This window comes from Mus musculus, chromosome 13 (genome assembly GCF_000001635.26).
Source record: "Mus musculus strain C57BL/6J chromosome 13, GRCm38.p6 C57BL/6J".
In the NCBI taxonomy this organism is placed as follows: domain Eukaryota; kingdom Metazoa; phylum Chordata; class Mammalia; order Rodentia; family Muridae; genus Mus; species Mus musculus.
Window position 1 is genome coordinate 36,470,343 of NC_000079.6, and position 21,949 is coordinate 36,492,291.

General features: G+C 43.3%; 1 protein-coding gene across 10 annotated transcripts in view; it reads left to right on the plus strand.

Annotated features, from left to right (window-relative positions):
- Fars2 (phenylalanine-tRNA synthetase 2 (mitochondrial)) overlaps nucleotides 1-21,949 on the plus strand; it is a 420,168-nt gene that overhangs the window by 352,915 nt on the left and 45,304 nt on the right. Inside the window, exon 7 of one of the 10 annotated variants that reach the window (XR_003950479.1) lies at nucleotides 8,832-8,981. The exons of the other annotated variants lie outside the window; for them this stretch is intronic. The gene's annotated coding sequence lies outside the window, so the exon portion shown is untranslated. The remainder of the gene's footprint in view (nucleotides 1-8,831; nucleotides 8,982-21,949) is intronic. 10 annotated transcript variants of the gene reach the window in all.

Below are 21,949 nucleotides of genomic sequence, written 5' to 3' on the forward strand. Positions count from 1 at the left end.
ATAAATAAAAGGCAGCATAAAGTGGGTAGCTCAAATCATGTAAATAAAAAGGCTCATTGGGATTCATTGTTCTCTACTACAAAGTTTTTATTATACTGCCCTTTAATGGGTTGTGGGTCTCCTCATTATCCACTTTTAGTAGTAACATGGTAAATGTATTAAAATAGACCCTGGGAGTAGTAATGTAGGTGGCAATAGATGGATGTCTTATCCAATACACATACAGCAGTCTGCATATATATGTGTGTTTTGTGCCATTTTCAGATTTATAGTGGCTATTTTCAAGCCAGTCTAGCCTTTCTCTGCCTTCTGCTTTATTGTACTGTTGCTCTTGACATAACTCCAGATTGGAATTTTGGTTAACATGTTATCTAAACATCGAAAGCTTTTGAAGGCCAGCGCTGTGGATGGTTTTTAAATGTTTCATTGAGAGCAAGCACATGAGCAAAACCAAAGTCAAACATCAGTAGCATTTTTCTCACTGTTAGCAGTTGTTTTGTGCTTTTTGACTGAAAGTGAAAAGTGTATACTCAGCCAGATGGTAATCCTTTGCTGTTTTGTTTTGTTTTTGTAAAACAAACAAACAAACAAGCAAACCTTGGAAGGGGCAGTGACTACAGAGGTAGTAATGTCATCTCTGACCCGCCCTAGTTAATGAGAGTGAACTAAAAACTAAACCTCTGTCCTTCCCTCACTGGGCTCTAATGCTGGAGTCTAACTCTGACCCAGGGCCTTGAGCGTGGCAGGAAGTGTCCCCTGCTGAGCTGCATGCCACCCACTGCTGCTTTTGCTGTTGTCTGTCTATAGTGGTGTAGCTTCTTGCCTTCGAAAGGACTAAATAAAATGTGCCTTTAGTCTATGATTGTGGGAATCATTTTTAAATGGACTCTAAACATCAGTGTGTTTGGAATTGATGAAAAAAGACAATTCATTAGTGGACTGACATAGGTCAATAAGTACAGGAGAATTTTAGAAGCTAAGGAAATTGGGCCAGACTGCCCCTTGTACCATATTTGGGAAGTTGTCACTTAGGTAAAAATACTCAGTCTGACATCAAAAAGCAATACCAGGCACATATAGCTTGTCTGAGGTTGGTTTGTTTAGGTTTCATGATTAATTAAGATTTTTTTTTTTTTGGTAGATTTGCTTTGAGTTTCTCTTCTCCATGCACTGCCAGGTTCCCACGCATACTAACCTGACGGTGTGAAGGGGCCCAGGATAGAGGACCCTGGACAGGTCTAGGGTACATCAGCAGCTCAGAAATGACCAACTAAACATGCCTTTCTGTAAACTCTGAGCTGCTACTCATCTCCCAGTCTCCCTTGGGTACAGCGGGAAAATCCCCCATGATAGAACTTTAGTAGGGCTCCTACACACTCTGGCTTTGCTTTAAAGACATTGGCTTTTCTGCAACCCTGTTGCTTCAAAAGAAAATCAGTTCTGCTCACACTTAAACATTTCCACAAGCAAGATTTCATGAAAGTTAAGTATTTTCTTTCAAATTCCTATCAAATAAAATGGAGTTAGTTGTCAAAACCTGACACTTGTGGAGTCCATTGGGTTTTGTGTCATGACACTGTCATTACATCAATGATAAGCTTCACAGAGTGCCATGGTTTTGAATCAAGCATTATGGGTCTGCCTCTCACTGTGTTGCATGCCCAGTGTTTATTAGGCCTGATTAGCCCTTTTCTGTTGGTGACTAGATCAGGGCTTCAGTCCTAGAACTGGATCTAACATACAAGCAGACTTAACAAGCTTTGTGCTGGTTAATTTTTAAGTTGTCTCAATATATAACACCTGGAAAGAGTATCAGTAAGAGACTGTCTAGATCAGGTAGGTCTGTGGTCATTGCTGTGAGGAGCTATTATTATTACATTAATTGTATTGGGAAGACCTGCCTACCACGAGAGGCACCATTCCCCAGGCAAAAATCCGTGGACTGTAGGGGAGCTGAACAGGTAAGCTGAGCACAAGCACATGCGTTAATTCATCCCCTATGCTCTTTGATTATGGATGGGATGAGGCCAGTTGCTTCTGTTCCTGCTGCCTTGACTCCCCCACAGTCATGAACTGTAACCCGAAACTTTTCTGTTGTTTTTGTTAGAGTATTTTTTTTCATGGAAATAGAGTATGAAACTAAAACAAGCTTCTTATGTGACTTGAGTCACGAATCTGTCAGGGTGGTCACTTTGCAAAAGTAGCCAAGAAAGAAAAGCATAAATAGGGAATGTATTAAAGAACTTCTGACTTAAACTGGAGAGCCATCGGCAATTATCTGGTAGGGAACTCTGTTATTATTTTTATCCAAAATAGAGCCTGTGTTCAGAATACTGTGACTACTAAGCGAAGTACATTTAGGTGAGAGGCTGTGCACACATCCGTGTGTTGTCTATGCTATAGTAGCTAACTCTATAAACCCTTTGGTTTTGTTCTAGAGCAGTTGAAAATGGTGTTCTTAGTGCACAAGAGACAAATATCATGGTTAATGCTTGAAATGAACAAAGCTATAGCAGTGCCCCTCACAGTTGCAGAAGCTGGCCTGTCTGGCAACACGTATGATAAGTAAGAAATATAGTTCAAAACATAAAATTGAATTGCCACTTGAAAAATCCAAAATGGTTAAATATTGGAAAATCCATATGTTTTGACAGCATTATGCTCAGAGAAAAAGCAGAGTGAGCTGCTGGCAGTATTCCTGTTCTAAGAGATAACATAGAGGCCACACAATGCAGATTGTAAACTGAGCAAGCCCAGTAAGTGATGATCGCAGACAGTCTGTTTTGGCTTCTGATGGCGCACTTCTCCAGAGAGCCAGTGCCTTGGGTGAGGTGCTCAGGAACTTCCTATTATATTCATCCCAAGCCCAAACTATGGCAAGCCTTTTTCCCAGGCATGCTATAGCTTGAGCTTGAAAGGAATACAAGGGTCATCCCAGTGGCCACTCTACATGGCCAGAAGGAAGGAGAGAAGGAAGGCTGTGCCCAAAAGATTGGGGAGGCCTGTAGGGAGGAGCAACCAGACATTGTTTGACTCTGTTCAGGTGCTAAAATACAAAACGTGACAGTGGGTTGAGCTTATAGATATAATGCAGAGAGGACAGTGGATCCTACACTTTCTTGTTCTACACCTGGACCCAGGGATATAAAAGCGCAGGATACCCCCATGGACTTTCTTTATTTTTAGATGTTTTAACCTTTGTGGGAACAGAACTTATATAAAATAAGTAAAACACACCAATTTTTTAATTAAATATTTTCTTTATTTACATTTCAAATGTTATCCCCTTTCCTGGTTTCCCCTCCGAAAACCCCCTATCCCATGTCCCCTCCCCCTGCTCACCAACCCACCCACTCCTGCTTCCTGGCCCTAGCATTCCCCTATACTGAGGCATAGAACCTTCACAGGACCAGGAACTCTTGTCCCATTGATGACCGACTAGGCCATCCTCTGCTACATATGCAGTTAGAGCCACGAGTCCCACCATGTGTTTTCTTTGGTTAGTGATTTAGTCCCAGGGAGCTCTGTGGGTACTGGTTAGTTCGTATTGTTGTTCCTCCTATGGGGCTGCAAACTCCTTCAGATCCTTGGATCTTTTCTCTAGCTCCTTTACTGGGGGCCCTGTACTCCATCAAACAGATGACTGTGAGCATCCACTTCTGTATTTGTCAGGCACTGGCAGAGCCTCTCAGGAGACAGCTATATCAGGCTCCTGTTGGCATCCACAATAGTGTTTGGGTTTGGAGGTTGTATATGAGATGGATCCCCAGGTGGGGCAGTCTCTGGATGGTCTTTCCTCAGTCTCTGCTCCACACTTTGTCTCTGTAACTCCCTCCATGGGCATTTTGTTCCCCCTTCTAAGAAGGATCGAAGTATTCACACTTTGGTCTTCCTTCTTCTTGAGTTTCATGTGTTTTGCAAATTGTATCTTGGGTATTACAAGCTTCTGGGCTAATACTCACTTATTAGTGAGTGCATATCATAAAACACACCAATCTTATTTGTTCAGTTGGATGAACTCAATAATTACACTCCCTTAGGTGGTCACTCTAGAACATTCCTTTATGCCCTTTTCTCGTAAAGGCCTCTTCTCAGGCCACCCCATACTGCAAAGCAACAAACATCCTGGTGTGTAACTCTTTCTCTTGGTCTTAACTTGTCCTTGAACTCTGGGGAACTGGAGTTGCATTTATTATCTTCATGAGCTTGAAGTAAGGTAGTGTCCTTTGGACACTGTGCCAGCAGAGACTCATTTATATGAGTTCAAGAACTCACTTAATAAGACAAAGAATTGAATTCGTCTGAACTTAGCCCAGAAACATCGCACTCCACCTTACAGGGTAGGACCAAGGACTTCATCCACATCAGCCAAACAGCTGAACCCAAGTGCACATAGCTGGGTCCCCGAGAGTTTCATCTTCCCTTGGGGTTTCCTTTTGCTCATTTGTGAGGAAATCAGGAAACATTAAAGGCCAGAGGTGCTCACCACCTGCAGGACATGAAGAAATGCTGTAGATCTTAACAAAGCCATAAGGGGAGGATGAAGAATCCATACTCCCCTGACTTCCTCAGAGGCAGCTCCTTCTTTCCCTAAGGAATAGGGCAACATCTGCTCTGCTCTTAAGATCTGTCTTCTTCCAGTGTAGTTTCCTCTGAGGAGTCCCACTCTGATCTGTCTCTGGATTGCTGTGACTACTGCCTGCTAAAGCCACCAAAATTGGCAGTAGCTGCTTTTTACAATACTACTGGAGTTTCTGTCAGTGGGAGTCACCGTGATAGCTAACATTGCATACCCTTCTCACTATATACACAACCTTCTCACTATATACATACTCTTCTCACTATATACACACCCTTCTCATTACACATACACCCTTCTCACTACATACACACCCTTCTCACTACATATACACCTTTCTCACTACATACATACCCTTCTCACTACATATACACCTTTCTCACTACATATACACCTTTCTCACTACATACATACCCTTCTCACTATATATACACCTTTCTCCCTACATATATACCCTTCTCACTATATACACACTCTTCTCATTATATACACACCCTTCTCATTACACATACACCCTTCTCACTACATACACACCCTTCTCACTACATATACACCTTTCTCACTACATACATACCCTTCTCACTATATATACACCTTTCTCACTACATATATACCCTTCTCACTACATATACACCCTTCTCACTACATATATACCCTTCTCACTACATACACACCTTTCTTACTACATATACACCCTTCTCACCACATACATACCCTTCTCTCATGCTCAGTGTATTTCCAATTTCTTGAGAACACTCCAGGTAACCCTGCAACAATGGGCACAATTATCTCTGTTTCATTCATTGAGAAGAAAGAAGTATGGAGAGAGAGTTAATGACTTACCCAAGGTAACAAGACCATGACATAAAGCAGGAAAGACTTTAGGGTCTCAGGCTGTGTTCTGGTACTGAATCCAGTGACCAGAAAGAGCTGTGCCATAAGACAGCTCACTGCCATGTCCTTGCTGATGGCAGCCAACGGTAACAGTTTTTCATAAATGCCTGCATTTCTCTTATCCAATGTGTGTTTACCTTTTTAAAAAGTCACTAAATAACACCAGCTCATGTGTGTGCCAGATGTCCTTCAACTGATCCTAAAAGCCAAGAACTCTGGCCTGGACACAAAAGCCGTGATTCACGGGAGCTGACAAATGGTTATCATAGAAGGTAGTTTACTTCTATTAGAGTTGTAGCTTGGTGTGGTACATGCCTGGCATCCTGGCTTCTGGGAAACCAAGACGGGAAGGTCATGCGTTTGAGGCCAACATAGACTTCCTAGTAAGACTCTGTCTCAAAAAACAATGAAGTGGAAGAAGCCCTTGAGGAACAGCCCTTCCCGAGCCCATGTGCTCTCACTCTCTTTACCTACTCCCCTCTGTTTATCGGATCCCCAGCAGACAAGACCTGTCATGATATAGTTTCTCTCCTCCCTGGTAGGTATGTGTTCCTCACTGCTGCCTACCGCCTCCTGAGTGTGACTGTCCTTGGGATGCTTGCCTTATTTCCCTCCCCTCGTCCCTCGTCCTCCATCATACCCACAAAGGTAATTCCTAGATCTCTTTCTGAAGCCATCTTCTCTTCTAACCCTAGAGCCTCATCCTCAGCTGCTTGCTGCCAACTCCAGACCAGGTGGCCTGCTGACACCTTGGGCTACGTGTGGATCATACAGGGTTACCTTGTGCTACCTGCATTAACTCTAACCTGGGGGGGGGGGAGCTCTCCATCACCTTCCCACTGCCCCCTATGCTGTCCACTTAATTTCCCCTCGTCTTCCATGATCAAGGTAGCAGGCCAGCCCAGAGCTGAGGGAGTTCCTCCCTGTGTGAGCCACTCCATGCTCTGCTGGGCCTTTGCTCTCTAATCCATCCTGTAAGTGCTGTCCAGCTAGTCTGTTGCCTCCTGCTGCTTATTCTCTGTATTAAACCAGGTTCCCAGGACCCTGGTGATCCCATAATGCTTTTACGCATATGTCCCTCCTTGACAGGTTCAGAGTATTCCCATGTCATGTGTGCCTGTCATGCTCCCCAAATCTGAGCTCTCCTGTCCCCTACCTCTCCATTTGGAGTTCTTGCCCATCCTGAGTGTCGCTGCCCCAGCCACTCTGTTTTACACTTGTTTGTTCTAGCCGTCAGTGGCTGTATACTCCATTGTCATTACCTTTATCTTCTGTGTTCAACAGTGACATTCGGTCTTCTGTCTGTGTTAGATGACAGCTCTCTGACAGGCAGGGACTATGTCTTAATCATCATCACATCCCTCTGATATAGCTGGCCACTAGTCATTGCTGTCATGGTCACCTCAAGATTTGCCCCATCCCATGTCAAGTGATGTTGACCTCTTAGGGACTTGAAGGTTGTAAGGCTGGCTGGCAGCTTACTAGGACCCTGCCAGGAGTCCTAACAGTATCATTCCAAAGACATTCTTTTAACTCCAAGGCTGCACACATCACTGACTTTCCAAATAGGAAGACATGCAACTTGCATCTGCGTGAGTCCTTCAGCTGCAAGCAAACTGGTGACATAGGCTGTATTTACCTGTCTGTGCTCTCCTCCATGCTGAACAGAAAAGCGGTGTTCAGGGTCTCCTGTTACTTCTGTGCCTTTTCTCCAGCCTTGCCATTTACCAGATGTCACTAGGTAAAATAGCCAGTAGAGAAGGCCTTTACAGAAGAGTTTTATTTGACTTGGTAGCATTTGAGTTTGTAGTCCTTGCATTCTTCAGGACACTCGTGTTTCCAGGAGCACAGCCATCTTTATATCCCAAGCAGATGCAGCACAGCCTTCTCCAGTGTGCTCTGATGAACCAAAATGTCTTGTTTTTGTTTTAGCAGAGGCACAGTCAGCCCAGTCCTGTACGTGTCTGCTTCCTCGACTTGCCCCTATTCTGCTGTGTCCTTTCTCCACTCCCTTTGATTAGAGGCCAGCTGGATATCATCACCCTGTTGCCTTGTTTGCTGAAAGAAGCAAGTGTGTCCATGCAGTTTCCTGTGGACCTTGCCTGCAATTCCCAGCATGGGCTGCCCCACACTATGCTGGCGACCCGTGAATCACTCATAAAAGCATATCTTCATTGCCACCTGGGCAATAACCAGTATTCCAATACTGCACAGATTTGAAAAACATATTCAGCATCTGAGAATAAAGTGGCTTCTGGGCCTTCAAAGAGCCACTAAGCATCAGAAAACCCTGGTGCTAGATCAGACTTTACCACCAGACCACATGGCCCAAGGAGAGGTAGAGACAAGAACCGCATGGTTAGAGGCAGCTATCACATGCAGGCCAGGCCTGCAGATATACTCCAAGTCACTGAGAACATGGAATGGGATGGCCAAGGCCAGAATCTAGGCTTTGGAGATCACAGTCTCCCTATTGGGTAACATGGCCAGATACTGATATCCTTGTAAGTGAACCATGATAATACTTCTCCTGCCTCCCATGGGAGGGTGTGCAAGACAGCATCTGCCAGTCTACCTTGAACATAAATCTGCCAACAGAGGAGCATATTCTTCTTCATGCCCTGTCCATCCCCAGTGCACATCAGAGGGTCCCAGAGATTTATGGACCACGGTTGCTGCCCTAGTACCTCACATTCCAAAGCAGAGTAGTAGAGATTCAATTCCCCCGTCCTCACTGTGACACCTCCCATTGGAAATTAAAGTAAAGCTCAAGTGGCAACAAATGTCATGCCCCTGCCTACAGTGAAACATAAGCCTTCAGTGAGCGTGGCAGTCTTCTGTAATGGGGGTTGGGGTGGGGGTGCTGGGGGGGGGGTGGGGAGGCAGACTGCGAGGTTGTAGTTTTTCCAGCTCTGTCTCTACCTTTGCTGCACGGGAAGGGATACTATAGTATAGTCTCCACAAGAATCCACTGTGCACTTGGAAGTGCATTTCAGTTACAAATATCAGTGCTGATGTTGTCTCTGAAAAGCAACACGGTACACAGTTCTATTTCAATTACCAAACCAGAGGGAGCCAAGGAGACTATCCAGGCAATGGGAAAAACATTGTTCATTTTGGCAAGTGATATAAATGTGTACATTATCACTATTATCGCAGTGAAATCAAATGCATTTTGCTCTGTTCTTTGGTAGGATATACTTGCTTACCCTGTAAATTGGAGTGGATGTCTACTGAACTACCACCACATTTACTTCTCACTTTAAAGAATAATTTGTGTCCTAGTCACATGTCAGATGCACACATGCACTAAACTCTGAGCTTACCAATTGCCACTCCCATCTCAAATGTCTTACAGAAAGGTCTTGTGAAGGAGTATTCCCAAGGACTGATCAGCACTCCTTGAACGGCTTCACAGGGCTGTATCCCTATCCCTGATGCCTCCCTCCCACCCCTGCCCACAGGATACTGCATGTTTAAGCAAACCATTGCTATGAGCTTGGGCCAGGTGAGTAGCATTCTCAGGGAGCAGAGCTGAAGAGCATATTGCTGCCTGGCTCTCTTGTGGTTTTCAAAGCCATGAAATTTAGTCCATATGCTTACATCTCTCATTGGCTGATTGCCCTGTGCAATTAATACATACAGAACAACAATTTTTTTTAAGAAATCTGTTTTGGAGAAAATTCGAATGATATGAAATACTGCTGTTCTGTTTTGAGAACATAATGTGTGTGTATGTGTGCGCGCGCATGCGCAAATACATGTGTGCATGCTCTTCATTCAGAATGCCATTTATAAAATATTAGCTGTAGTTTCACTGGTTGGGTTTATGTAGTACCTTTGTTATTGAGGTGTCGGAGATCTTTGATAACTTAGGATGTACAAGTTATCATAACAGTTTGATAACTGGTGATGTACAAGTGAAATGCAAGGCAAGTGACCCAAGTTAGAGTCCACGTAGGCCTGTCGATGTTAATAACAGCACACTGCCACCTCTGGGTTGAGCTGGTCTCCTAAGGTCTCTGTCCAAAGAGAGAGACTGGGGTTCACTAGAGGCTATTGGGTGAGGTGGCCAAACCTGGTGGAGAGATTTTTTTGTATTACTACTCAGGGACTCCTTACATCTCTTGCTGCTCTGTAAATCTCCATCTGTATCCTAAAGCTCAAAAGAAAACTCAGTCACAAAACTTCAGACCTCCTTGGAGATAGACCATGGTAAAGAGCAGCCCAACCAATTTAAAAGACCAACCCAGAGCAAGACTTTAGGAAGCTTTGCATGAGCCTCCATGTGTGCCTACGGTGGCAGTGAGCCCTGCAGGAGCCAGTTGACAAAGCAGACATAGTTAGTTGTGTTCTATGAGCATCTCTCTCATGTGCCACAGGCTGACTCAGGCTTCCATACAATCTGTTATGCTCCCCCATAACAGAATTAAAGAAACTGAAGTTCAAACTGCCTGTTCTCAAGGTCACACAGTTGGTCAGGACTGGAGCCAGGGTTGAGCAAGAGGTCCTGATATAGATAGAGGCTTCCACGTTTAAACAAATTTCTGTGTGCTCCATTGTATCTCACCTGTGTTTTTACCTACATTTCTTCAATACTTCATGTTCCCTAGATAAGTGTACCATTTCATGCTTTTCAGTACCAATCACAGAGTGCACACCACTGCCATCACTGTTAGAGCACTGGCACTGCCTCTCAGAAAACCTAAGAACCCTTAGACTGGTCACCCTCCTCCAGTTTTTCCCTACCCCACTCCACGCCAGTAACCACTGCCCTACTTTTTGTTGCTATAGGTTTGTCTACTCTGGATACCTCATATATACGGAGTTATAGAACATGAGGCCACTTTTGTCTGATCTCAATGATTGTCTATTTTATGGCATCTATCCATGTGCCATTTTTAAAATAAATATTAAAGCATTTTGATAGCTCATTGTGTATATATTTTTATTATGAAGTTTTATGTAAGGCTATTTTTCATGCAAGTATATATTGTACTTCAAGCATATTTCCCCAACCTTACTCCACCTATCCCCCCCTTTCCATTTTCTTTTAATGGTAAAATGTTTCATTGTATGACTTTCTAGCGATTGATCCATAATTTAATGAATGCTCGCTTTGCTGCTGTGTGTCATCTCTCATTATAATACTGCTATAAACAATTGTGTCGCAGTTCTCTACAGACATATTACTCTCATCACTCTTGGGTGTGGATTCCTGGATCACCAGGTCATTCCATGTTTAACCTCGTGAGACCTGCCACTGCGCATTCTCACCGAGACACGTAAAGGTTCCCAGTCCTCTGCATTAGTTTAGCTATCCTAGTTTAGCTGTCCTAGTATAAAAAAAGCACTGTCTCGTTCTGACACTGATTTGCGCTCCTCTGACAGGGTCTGATATGGGGTACTTCATATGCTTTCCCAGCATTCTTTTTCTTTTTTGTGGTATTTTTTTTCTTACATTTACTGATTTATTGTGGGCATCTGCCATGACTTATCTGGGAAAGTCAAAGCACAACTTAGAGTCAGTTCTTTCTATCAGCCATGTGAGAGTGGAATTCAGATTGTCAGACCATCAAGTACCCTCACCCACTGAGCCATCTTGCTGACCCATCCTTTGCTGTCTTTTATTATTTTAAACTATGTAGTAGCCCAAGTTGGCCTGGAACTTATAGTCTTCCTGCTTCAGCCTCTTTTTTGGTCTCTCTATGAAGCCCTGACTGTCCTGGGGCTCGATATGTAGACTCAGTTTCACAGAAATCCACCTGCTTCTACCTCCCAAGTCCTATGATTAAAGTTATGCACTACCATGCCTGGCTACTGCCTTGGCCTTTTATTCAAGATACAGTCACACCTAACTGCCCACCAATCTGTTAACATTAGTTACAGGACTTTCTCCACAAACACTTATATGTTTACATAGCAGAAAAAGCACATCTGAAAATGATGACCATAATTTCTTCAATTTTTTTGAGAAGTTTCACATATGAGTAGTTACATCACTTCTACCCTTCCTTTTCCCTCCAGCCCCCATATAATGTCTTCCCACTCCCTCTCCCTCTTGAATTCATGATCTCTTCTTCTATAGTTACCATAGATAGATAGATAGATAGATAGATAGATAGATAGATAGATAGATAGATAGATAGATAGATAGATTTATATAGGTATATGCAGACATTTCTTTTTATACTGAGGTAAATTAATGTTGTCCACAGGAATCTGTGTTTGGGGCTGCCTACTGGGTTTTATAAAACTGATCAAATTCTTATCCCTGGAGAAAGCTGATTCCCCCTTCCTTAGCAGCCTTTGATTAGGTGTGCCCCTTTGTCCAGGGGTGGGGCCTTGTGAAAATGTCCCCATCTATGCTGGTTTGCCAACTTGTTAACCATAATGCCAGTCTTATTTAGGCAACCATACTGTTGAGATTTCAATGGGCAAGGATCTCTATCACGTCTAGAAGGCACCATCTCACAGTGAGCATCCTGGTCCTCTTGCTATTACAGTCTTCCCACACCCTCTTACACAATGTTCTGAGCCTTAGGTGTATAAATTGTTCAAGCACAATATTGTAGTCCATGCTTTTAAAGCTTTGAATTATTAACTTACATAATAATCAAATTTTCTTTTTTTGTTCCATAGTTTAAACAAGGCCAGCACTTGCCTTCAGTTGATGTCTCTTGGATTTCTTCATCTATAAGTTTCCCTCCCCACCACATAATCCTGTTGTGATTGAAGTTGGGTCATTTGAATTTAGCAGTTTTCCTGTTCCTATTTCTGACAGGTGTGTCCCATGTGGTATCATTTCACATGCTCTTGTGCCTTCTGATTTCCTTCAAGCAACTGGCTGAGTCTAGAGGCTTGATCAGATTTAAGTTACTTTGTATGTTTGACAAGACTTTTATTGGCAAAGGTATACATCACTATGTCTGTTGTTGTGACTTTAGGATTAGTCAATTAGGTGAGATATATAAGATATGTATTATAAAATTCCTATGTATTCATCTCCAGAGAAGCAAAACCATCACCATGTATACAAGATGGAATTTGTTAGACTGGCCCAGAGGATGAGCCCCTGGTTAATCCTGCTGTGGCCATCTGCAGGCTAGGGGGCCAGGGAAAGTACTAACTGCTTAATCCAGGAAGGTGGCAGTTCCAGAAGAGAACCATTAACTCAGCCCCAGCCCAAGGAAGAAGACTGAAGACCCCTGGGTTGGTTTGAAGAAGACAGTCTCCCATGGACTTGGATATTTGAGTATTTGGTTTCCATTGGTAGGGCTATTTGGGAAGATTTAAATGCTCCAGCCTTGCTGGAGGAATACATCACTACGGCAGACTTTGAGGTTAGAAAGCTTACCCTACTTCCAATTCACTCTATTTGATTTGTGTCTGAAGTTGAGGATCTGAGCTTTCTGCTCCAGCTGCAGTGCCTGCCACTTGATGCCATCATTAGTCACTCTGATGGATTCTTATTCCTCTGAAAATTAAGCCAAAATAAAATATTGCTTCCATAAGTTGCCTTTGGTCATAGTGTTTTATCACAGCAGCAGAAAAGTAATTAATAGAAACCCTGAGGAGCCCATGATGCACATCTAAGTTCCCAGGCTAAGGAACCTGGAACATGATGTCCCGGAGAAACAGAAAGATGTTTCTCCTTTTTCTCATTGTCCCACTCAAAGGGGAGAAGCACGAGCAAGAGAAAGTGTCTATCATGAGCTTTTTGGTCCAACAAAAATCCCAGCCTATTAAATGACATCTTTGTTTCTTCCCCTGTTGCTATGATACAATACTCTGACCAAAGCAACTTAAGGGAGAAAGAGTTTGTGTAGTTCATGATTCCATATTACAGCCCTTGATGTTGGGAAAGAGAAGGGATCAATAGCCTCTTCCTTGATGTCCACAGTCAGAAGCACAGAGCAGAATATGCTAGTACTAACTAGCTTTCTCCACCCTTACTTGATCCAAGGTTCTCAGCCTAGGGAATAGAGCCACTCGGAGTGAGCCATCCCACCTCAATCAAAGTAATCTAGATAATCTCTGACAAACCTTCCCAGTGGCCCACCTTCCAGGTAGCTCTCTGCAAGTTCCTAGTCAACAGTAGATAGTGTGATCTACATTGTGTAGATAGTGTGATCTACATTGTGTAGATAGTGTGATCTACATTGTGTAGATAGTGTGATCTACATTGTGTAGATAGTGTGATCTACATTGTGTAGATAGTGTGATGTACATTGGCGGTGGTCTTCCCAGTTCATCCCTGGCCTGCATGCTAGTCCCGTCTGTAAACTCTCAAAGAGATACCCCAAAAGATAATTGCACCTGGCCAATTCTCTAGGCATGCAAGCCTCTGTGTAGCCTGTTTTACAACCAAAACTAGCCACCACATCCTTCCACCATCTTTTTGCATTAACAATTTTTGCAGTCATCAGAAGCATTGCCTAGACCTGCTGTTTGAGAGCGAAGCTCGCTTTCCTAATCAGTCTCACCCTCTGAGAATGCAGCTGTGATCTTTCAACCATGCTGCTGTTTTCCTTGAATTGCAAGGAAGGTGAGGTATTGATAATTAAAGGAATATTTTCCTTTTTATACTAATCATACAATAATTTTACTCAGCTTGTCTATGGCAGACTGAGAACTTTTGAGAGCCAGCATCAGATCTGGTGGACCCCATCACCTACTGCCCAGTCTGGCCTGTGGCGGGGTTCACTAAGTGCAGGCTGCTGAATGAGGCTGGGGTTCTCCTTCCTGTACCTGCCCACTAACTTGGCAGCCTTTTCCTGGAACTTGTTTAGTTCTCTGGATGTTTTGCCAGTGTCCTGTAAATATTAATCCAGGTGAGAGGGACCAGAACCTACTAATTTACACAGTGACATTTGGAACATCAAATCCAAGGCTGCGATTCAGAATTCAAGTTGCATTTTTTTTTCTTTTTAACCAAAACTTTTTTAATCTAATTAAACCAGAAAATGTGTGGGCTTCATACCTACCAGGAAGTGGAATCTATTCAACTTCAGCCTGAGGAATCCGACTCTCTACCTAAGGTGGTTGTTCATTGTTTTGAATCTAAAATAAAGATTTTTATTAAATTCTGTTTATTAAATTCAGGCGACTGTGTTTTTAAAACAGATCACATTGTAGACTCTTCTTGATATTGCTGAGTCTTTGCTTTTCCTGAACCACTGCCTGTCTCACTAGTCTTCATAGGTATGTTCCTGGTGCGTACAACCTCTGTAAAGCGAATCAATGTTTGCCTCTTAACGTCTGAGATCTGTTCCCATCTCACACCCTTCACTACTGACTCTGTTAGACTTCTTGGAGGACAAAGCTCCCTGTGCCTTAAAGACCAAGATGCTAACCTAGCATTTGGAAACAGGGACCCTGTTCTGCAAATCCCAGGCAAGACCATGTGAGTGCATTCTCCATACATTCTCTTAGGCTTCAGCACAAAGCTACCCTTTATGTGGAATCTACCAGAAGTTCTGATGATGTAGCCGCCAAGGTCTGTGGTTGCCAGTAGTTCATCATGTATGGCTCAATAACAGAGAGGACACATTTCCATCAGACAAGGTAACTCTAAGTCGACTTTCTGAAAGCTGCTCACATATAATCTTGTAAATCTCAGTGTTTGCTTCTCTGGAAGTGTGCTTCCTTGTAGAATTATACTGTGTAGACTCTCTATTTTGTACAGAAATTGCTACAATCACAGTGTCTCTTCCTGAAAGGAGCTTGAGACTTGCTTTTAAAAATTGGCATGTCCTGCTCCTCAGAGAAGGAATGTTTAAATGATACTGTCACTGTGTGTGTGTGTGTGTGTGTGTGTGTGCACGCACACGTGCGTGTGTGTGTGTTTACCATCTATTCATAATGCAGAAAGAAAAAAAATACTTTAAGGCCAGTGATTAACAGTAAAGCCATACTTTATGTTTTTATAAAAACTAGCTTTAAAATTGTTGTCTTGATATAGACACTTAAGAAAAAGACAAGGATTAAAAAAAAAAAGTAGCTGCAAACATTCATGATAATCCTGAGATGTTCATCTGCATGAGTGGAGAAGGGGGTCTCCTTTACATTTGTAAGCTATTGTTAAAACTGCAGGACTCACTCATGAAGAAGGGGGCCAAGCAAAGAATAGGTTTTCCCAGACGTAAACTGGAGATGTTTTCAAAAACAAGAAGCTTCAGAAAGGAGACCGATGTCAGAGAAAATGCCTTTAGTATGTGGCCCTGCATTACTCAGTACCTAGTATGGAAAACAGTACAATTATGGTTTCCGAGCCAGTAGAGCTCTAGGTGCCCTGTGCGTTCTTTTTTTTTTTTTTTTTTTTTCCTTTCATACATGCTTGCATGTCTGTGTCTGTGTCTGTGTCAGTTTTCATATATAGCTCTCACTATGCCAGTTTGGCCTCAAACTTACAACCCTCCTACCTGAGCCCCACAACTCCTGGATTATACCCAGCTCTCTTTCTCATCCTTGAAAATTAACTGAAAACCCTAAAGAGCTGTAGGTAATGGCTATCTGAAAAGTACAATCATAGCAGTTTACTAAGCACTTTATTAATTCATTTAAACTTAACAATGAAGCTTTGAATAATTAAAATATACAGCCATGAAAAATACCTGAAATTTTCATAAAGAGTGGCAATGATTTGTACTTTCTTTTATTTATTTTAATTTGCCTTAAGATAAATTGTCTCCATTCTAACCATCCAGTGGTAAGGCCAGAGCCTACATCTTTAAGTATCTATTCCTGTAGGCTGAGGTAGGTGTCAGCAGGTCTGCCCTGCGGCCATAGGGTGGTTGGTTGCAGGAAATGCAGTCTTAAAGTTGTGTTGTTTTGGAGCCAGTGATGGAACAAGATGCCGCCTCAAGTGGTTCTATGACATTTTCAGTTGCCAAGATAGGAGAACAAAACTTTATGAATAAAAATGTGCCTTGTCTCCTTTCCATGGACCTTTCTATGGTTTGCCTAGCGTGGGAATTGGGGATGCGGGGAGTGGTGATGTAACTTCCCGCCAATTGTGACATTTAGTTAATACAGTTTCTACACGCGGCCTGTGGCACTTGTCTTCAGTGCACCGCCCTTCCTATGATGAAGCTCCTCTAGGCTGTGTTTCCGTGAGTAGCTGTGCAGCTTGTTGGTGTTGTCATAGTAATGTGAGAAGTGGCTCTTCAGTGGCACCGTGGAATGGAGGGGTTTGTAATGTTCTTTCCACTTATCGCATGAAGAGCCTCTTATCGTGGCTTGGGACAGAAGAGCCATTTGATGATTGGATTAGGATGAACTGCGTGAGCATCCTAAGTCTTTAATCATGATAAAATGCACTGTAATTATTCCCAGCTTTAGAATTTGCTCTCTCAGTTTTCTGTTTCCTGCTTGCTTCTTTCTCTGAAACATTTCTTGGTTTTCCTTCTGTAGTAATTGATGGCCATCATAAGTCCATAAATAATCAGCCAACCCTAATGGCTTTTCTGCTTCTTGTCTTTAGTTGAGAGCATCCTGTATGGGGTGGCATAGATGCTTTAAGTATCATTTCAAGGACGATGCTCCCATTCTACGAAGCCCTGGACACTTTGCCAGCCTATCAACTTGGATATCTCAGTCCATACCTACTTTGTGCTTGCTGACTTCATCAACTACCCTGAGAGCTTTGAATACCCCATCTCTCCTGCTCAGGATGTCTCTCCCCTCATTTTGCCAGAAAAGCAATTGATCTGATTTTGTTCGGCTCTGTGTTTCCCAAGGCTCTTCACTGTGGGACCCTTTTCCTCACAAATAGCTGTAGACGAACCAGATAGTTTCGGTCATCTTTGTGCCCTACCCTTGGCTCTCCTCCATTGCTCTCTGTGTCTTGTCAGGGATTCAGGCCTACACATAGCAAACCATATCAACGGGATTTCTCTGATCTATGTTTCAACTTGGCTAAACGGTACTCAACTGTTGAACTAAAAGCATTGATGCAGCTGTCAGCATACAAGTGTTTTGTGGACATGATTAATATCTACAATTAGTATGTTCTGAGATGATTACCCTCCATAATATAGATGAGCCACTTCCCACCATGTTTAGACTTTAAGAGCAGAAGCTAAGGTTTCCTGAAGAAATTCTGGCTCAAGAAGCAACATCAACTTTCACCTGTGTTTCCAGCCAACTGGTCTTCCCTGTGCACTTTCCTGCCACCTCCTTCTTGCTTACCCAGGATTTATCTTTTTGGTTTTTTGTTTTTGTTTGTTTTTTTCAGACCTCTTTAATGCCTGCCTCAAGAAAAAAAAAGAACTGGCATCATTTTTCTTCCTTCTTGTTTTCATTTTTGGGTGGTTGGGGGCACCAACTCAATATAATTTTGTATTGTATTCTGAGCCAAACTGAAACTACATAGCCCAGCCTGCTCTTGGACCTATGGCAATCCTTTTCTCTGGGCCTCCAGAGTGCTGAGGTGTGAACCACTAGGCCTAGCTGGCCCCAGCTTCCACAGCTGCTTCTGTGTTCAGGCTGGTGCTCTTGGTTGCTCAGATCCAGCAAATGAAGAAGCTCCAGCTGTGGTGCCAGTGTGCTGTTTAAAGGGAGGGAAAGTGCCCGGTGGCTTTTGAGAGCACTGTGGTTATCCTTCACTGATAGGATACTTAAAGTGACAAGTAGGTCTTTAAAAAGCTCTCTGCACTAGGAAATCTGAATCAGCATGAGTGATTTTTTTTTTTTTTTTTGCCGTAATTGAAATTTAAACCAATCTTTTACAACTGTGTGATTTTGTGACGTAATATATCAATTGGAAATGCTGGTTCCCTTCATTGTGTGTCTCTTCCACATGCTGACAGATTCCAGTATCCAAGATCAACAAAATGTGGTCAACAAAATATGTTCAGTAACCACACCACCACCCTCACCAGGGGTGTCTTAACTATTGGTAGATACATGTATTCCAAAATTCCCATTTTCACTTGAGCATTAATAGCAGGCTCGTTGTACTCATTATTAGTAATCTTAGCCATCCTGGGTCTCGGAATACCTACTTCAAATAAAAATTAGTAATCTATAAGATAATTGCTCATCCAACTTGGTTTTCTTTGATAGAACTTGATATGTCATTGTTTAGACATGTGCACAAGTATTTCCCATCTAGTTACACAGACTGTTATGAAAATTGGATGCCAAAGACTTGTGATCTAATAAAGATCATTTTTACTGCTTTTAAGACAAATTTTTAAAAATTCTTTCCCCTTGGATTTTTTTGGATGAAACTTAAGTTACACTTTTCTCCCCACAACTATAAAGAGGGCAAAAAGGAAATCTAGTAACTACATGTCCTCATTGCCTTGGTCTGAAGTGTTATACAGTGAGTCTAATCCACCTGTTGCTTCTGTATCAATAGCATGTCAATATAGAGAAACATGTGGAACACTGTGAAATGGTTTGGCCTTAGAAGGATACCTAAGGAAGAGGTCTGGGCCTCCACAGATGCCTGTGGAGCACCCTCTGGCACTAAATACATCTGCTGGCCTTTTTTCTTGTAAAGAAAGCTAAAAACCAGTATATGCTGGGCATTCTGTTAGCAGAGTAAAGTGGGGTGCATTTTCTGGGCAGTGCTCCTAGTTCCATGATCATGAGATGCTTCTCAGGGGCTGGGGTGGAGATTGACAGTTCATCTGAATGTAAGAGCAGCAGAGTGAATAGCTAGCTCAGGTGCCAAGGCAACAGGATACTTGGGATGTTGTAAACACAGGAAAGAGGCCTTGGTTCTGAGCCCAGTGAGGAGAGTGTGATAAGAGGGAAGACCAGAGAGGTGCTGTGCCCCACGTGATCTAGCTCAGAAACCAAGGTCAAGCCCTGGTGTTATTGCAGGTACCCCTAAGGTGATCTTGGGAATGTTTGTGACAACAGGACAATAGCCCCTCCTCCCAAAAAGAAAATACCCTGCATCTATCCCCAAAGATTATATATAGCACGATATTTTATATACAAATCAAGTCATAAGCTATTGTGGTTGTGGTAGGGGTAAAAAGTCAACAAATCAACAGTATTAATGTTCACAGAGAGGCATCCAGACGTTGGCGTGGGGAGACTCCAGAGGGCAGGAAGGTCAATGTTCTGATATACATTGGCTTTGTGGGGATTTTGTATCTCAGGAGAAACAGTGAAGAAAAGCAGACAGTGAAGTGGCCCAACTGGCTGTGGAGGCTGTGCATCATGACAGGCAAAGTATGGAGTGCAGGGTGGAGGGTGGAGCTCGCTGACAGAACATGTGCTTAGCAGGGACAGTGCTAAGATTCTATCCGGAAAACCACAACCACTAAAACAAAGGAAAGGAGAGGAGAGAACGGTCAAATTGTAACATGTTTTAGTTTTTATTCACCAAGAGTTAACTTCTAGCTTGTTTGGACTGTAGCTGCATGCAAGTGTACCACTGTGGTAAGAACATGGGTCCTAGGAGAAAGCTGCTTGGGTTTGAAACTTTCAAGACCAACTGTGCAACCCAGGGCATATTGCTGATACTGCTAGACCTCCATGTCACCTGTGGTGAACTAGTGGCAGTCCCCCCTTGCAGGGCTGCTAGGACTGGTTACTGGGATACAGTGTACCCACTGTCACTCCAAAGTCTCTCAGAAAGTCTCTCTTCTGAATACCCTCAACTTCTCACCATTCTTTCCTTTCTTTGTTAGGGTAACTAGGGACCAGAAATGAAGCAGCTTTGTGGTTCTGTTTTGTTTTGTTTTGTTTGTGAGAGAAAAGTTGTTGAATCTGTTCTTAAGAATGTTTGAATTCAATTCTTTTTGCCTGAGGATGATATTTTTATCTTAGATGATTGTTCTTTGAACAAGCAGGGAGGAAGCAAAATGAAATTGGGAGGCTGCGTGCTCTCATCCTGAAAAGAAGCTTCGGGGCTTTGGGCCAAAATGTGGCTGGAAATGAATTTGAAAAAACACCCATAGCGGGCAGCCTGCTGATGACAGGCTCATTCCCCCAGGACTGCAGAAACCCTCCACAGTGCTGGTCATGCTGGGATGCCCCCGTGTGGGGCTGACAGAGAGAGGGCCTCAGTGGGAACTGCAGACCTGCTCCAGGCAGGGCTTTCTTAGTGCACTTCCTCCCCACGCTGCACGCTGGAATTCTCATGAGCAGGTTTGGAATGCGCCTCATTAGTCTGTGTCCATAATTATATTGGCTATTTTTCTCATCACTGTTTCCCAATACCTGGCAAGAAACAATTTATGGGAGGTTCAAAGGTAAGTTTTGATTCAGACCCTCAGTCCAGAATCGTGGGGACAGCACATCCAGTTAATGGTGGCAGGAACATGTGTCTGGGACTCATTTCTCAGCAAGCCAGAATGCAGAAGTGCATCAGAAACAGGAAAGGTTGTAACCCTCTGATCTACCCCTGGGGTTACAGACCCGGGTCCAAAGGTTCCAGAGCCTCCTGAAACAGCACCAACATCCAGGTACCAAGTAGTAAAACAAATGTGTCCATGAGGAACAGTTTCACATCTAGACCCTAAGGATAGTTTAGACCCTTTTTCCTAAAGCAGGAGTCACCCAGGCCTGTCAGCCAGCAGGGACCAACATGGTAGATATTAGTGGCTTCCATGCCACACTTGAGAACTGTAAACTGATTTCAGGTCCCACTGATGAAGAGGACCTAGTAGAGACCAGAGCAAGTAGCAGTAATAGGGGACTCCATTGCTATAGCTGCTATTAATATTATCATCATCAGTGCTGTTATTTTGGGAATGTTAATTGGAAGGCAGGTGGGTAAACTTCAGCAGGTAAGTGACTGTTGCAGTGGGGCACACTGGCACTTCAAGACCTGACTTGAAAAGACTGTGTACCATAACTGCACCCCCACCGAGGCACCTGCTCTGTGCCTCCTCTCACAAATAGAAATTCTATTTTTCTTTCATTCTGAAACCTTTTTTTAAATCCTCACTTGGCATTAATCACATGCCACAACCCTTCCTCAGGATGTGCAACCAATATACGCATGTATAGTGAAGCCCTTCCCACAGATGACTCTGGGCAGCAGTTCTCAAGCCCTGGCAAGTGTCAGTGCTAAATGGTGCACATTTCATGGCTGTGGCCCAACAAGATGTTGACAGTGATGACAGCTATACTATCAGGGGAAATGTTAAGTCAAATAAAACCTAAAGCTGTATAGTTGTAAATACGTGAGTATACGCTGTCCTTGGTAGTTGACCCATAAAGAAACAAGCACATGGAGGTAGACTCACCAGTCATGTTTTTGTTTATGTAATGAAATAAGGGTAGCCAGGATTAAGGAGAGGGTGTTGCCAGAGGAGACTCTGGACCTCACGGAGCCGTCTCCTGAGCGGCGGTGCTTTCAGCAGAAAAGAGGGGCTGTATATGTGGGAGAAGCAACATGGCGTGCAGAGCCAGGCACCTCTGCGTCCTCTATCAACTGTGAGACTCACCATCTTCTGATAGACACCCCTGACCAGTGACTCCTCCAGGTTCGCAGAGACTGGGAGT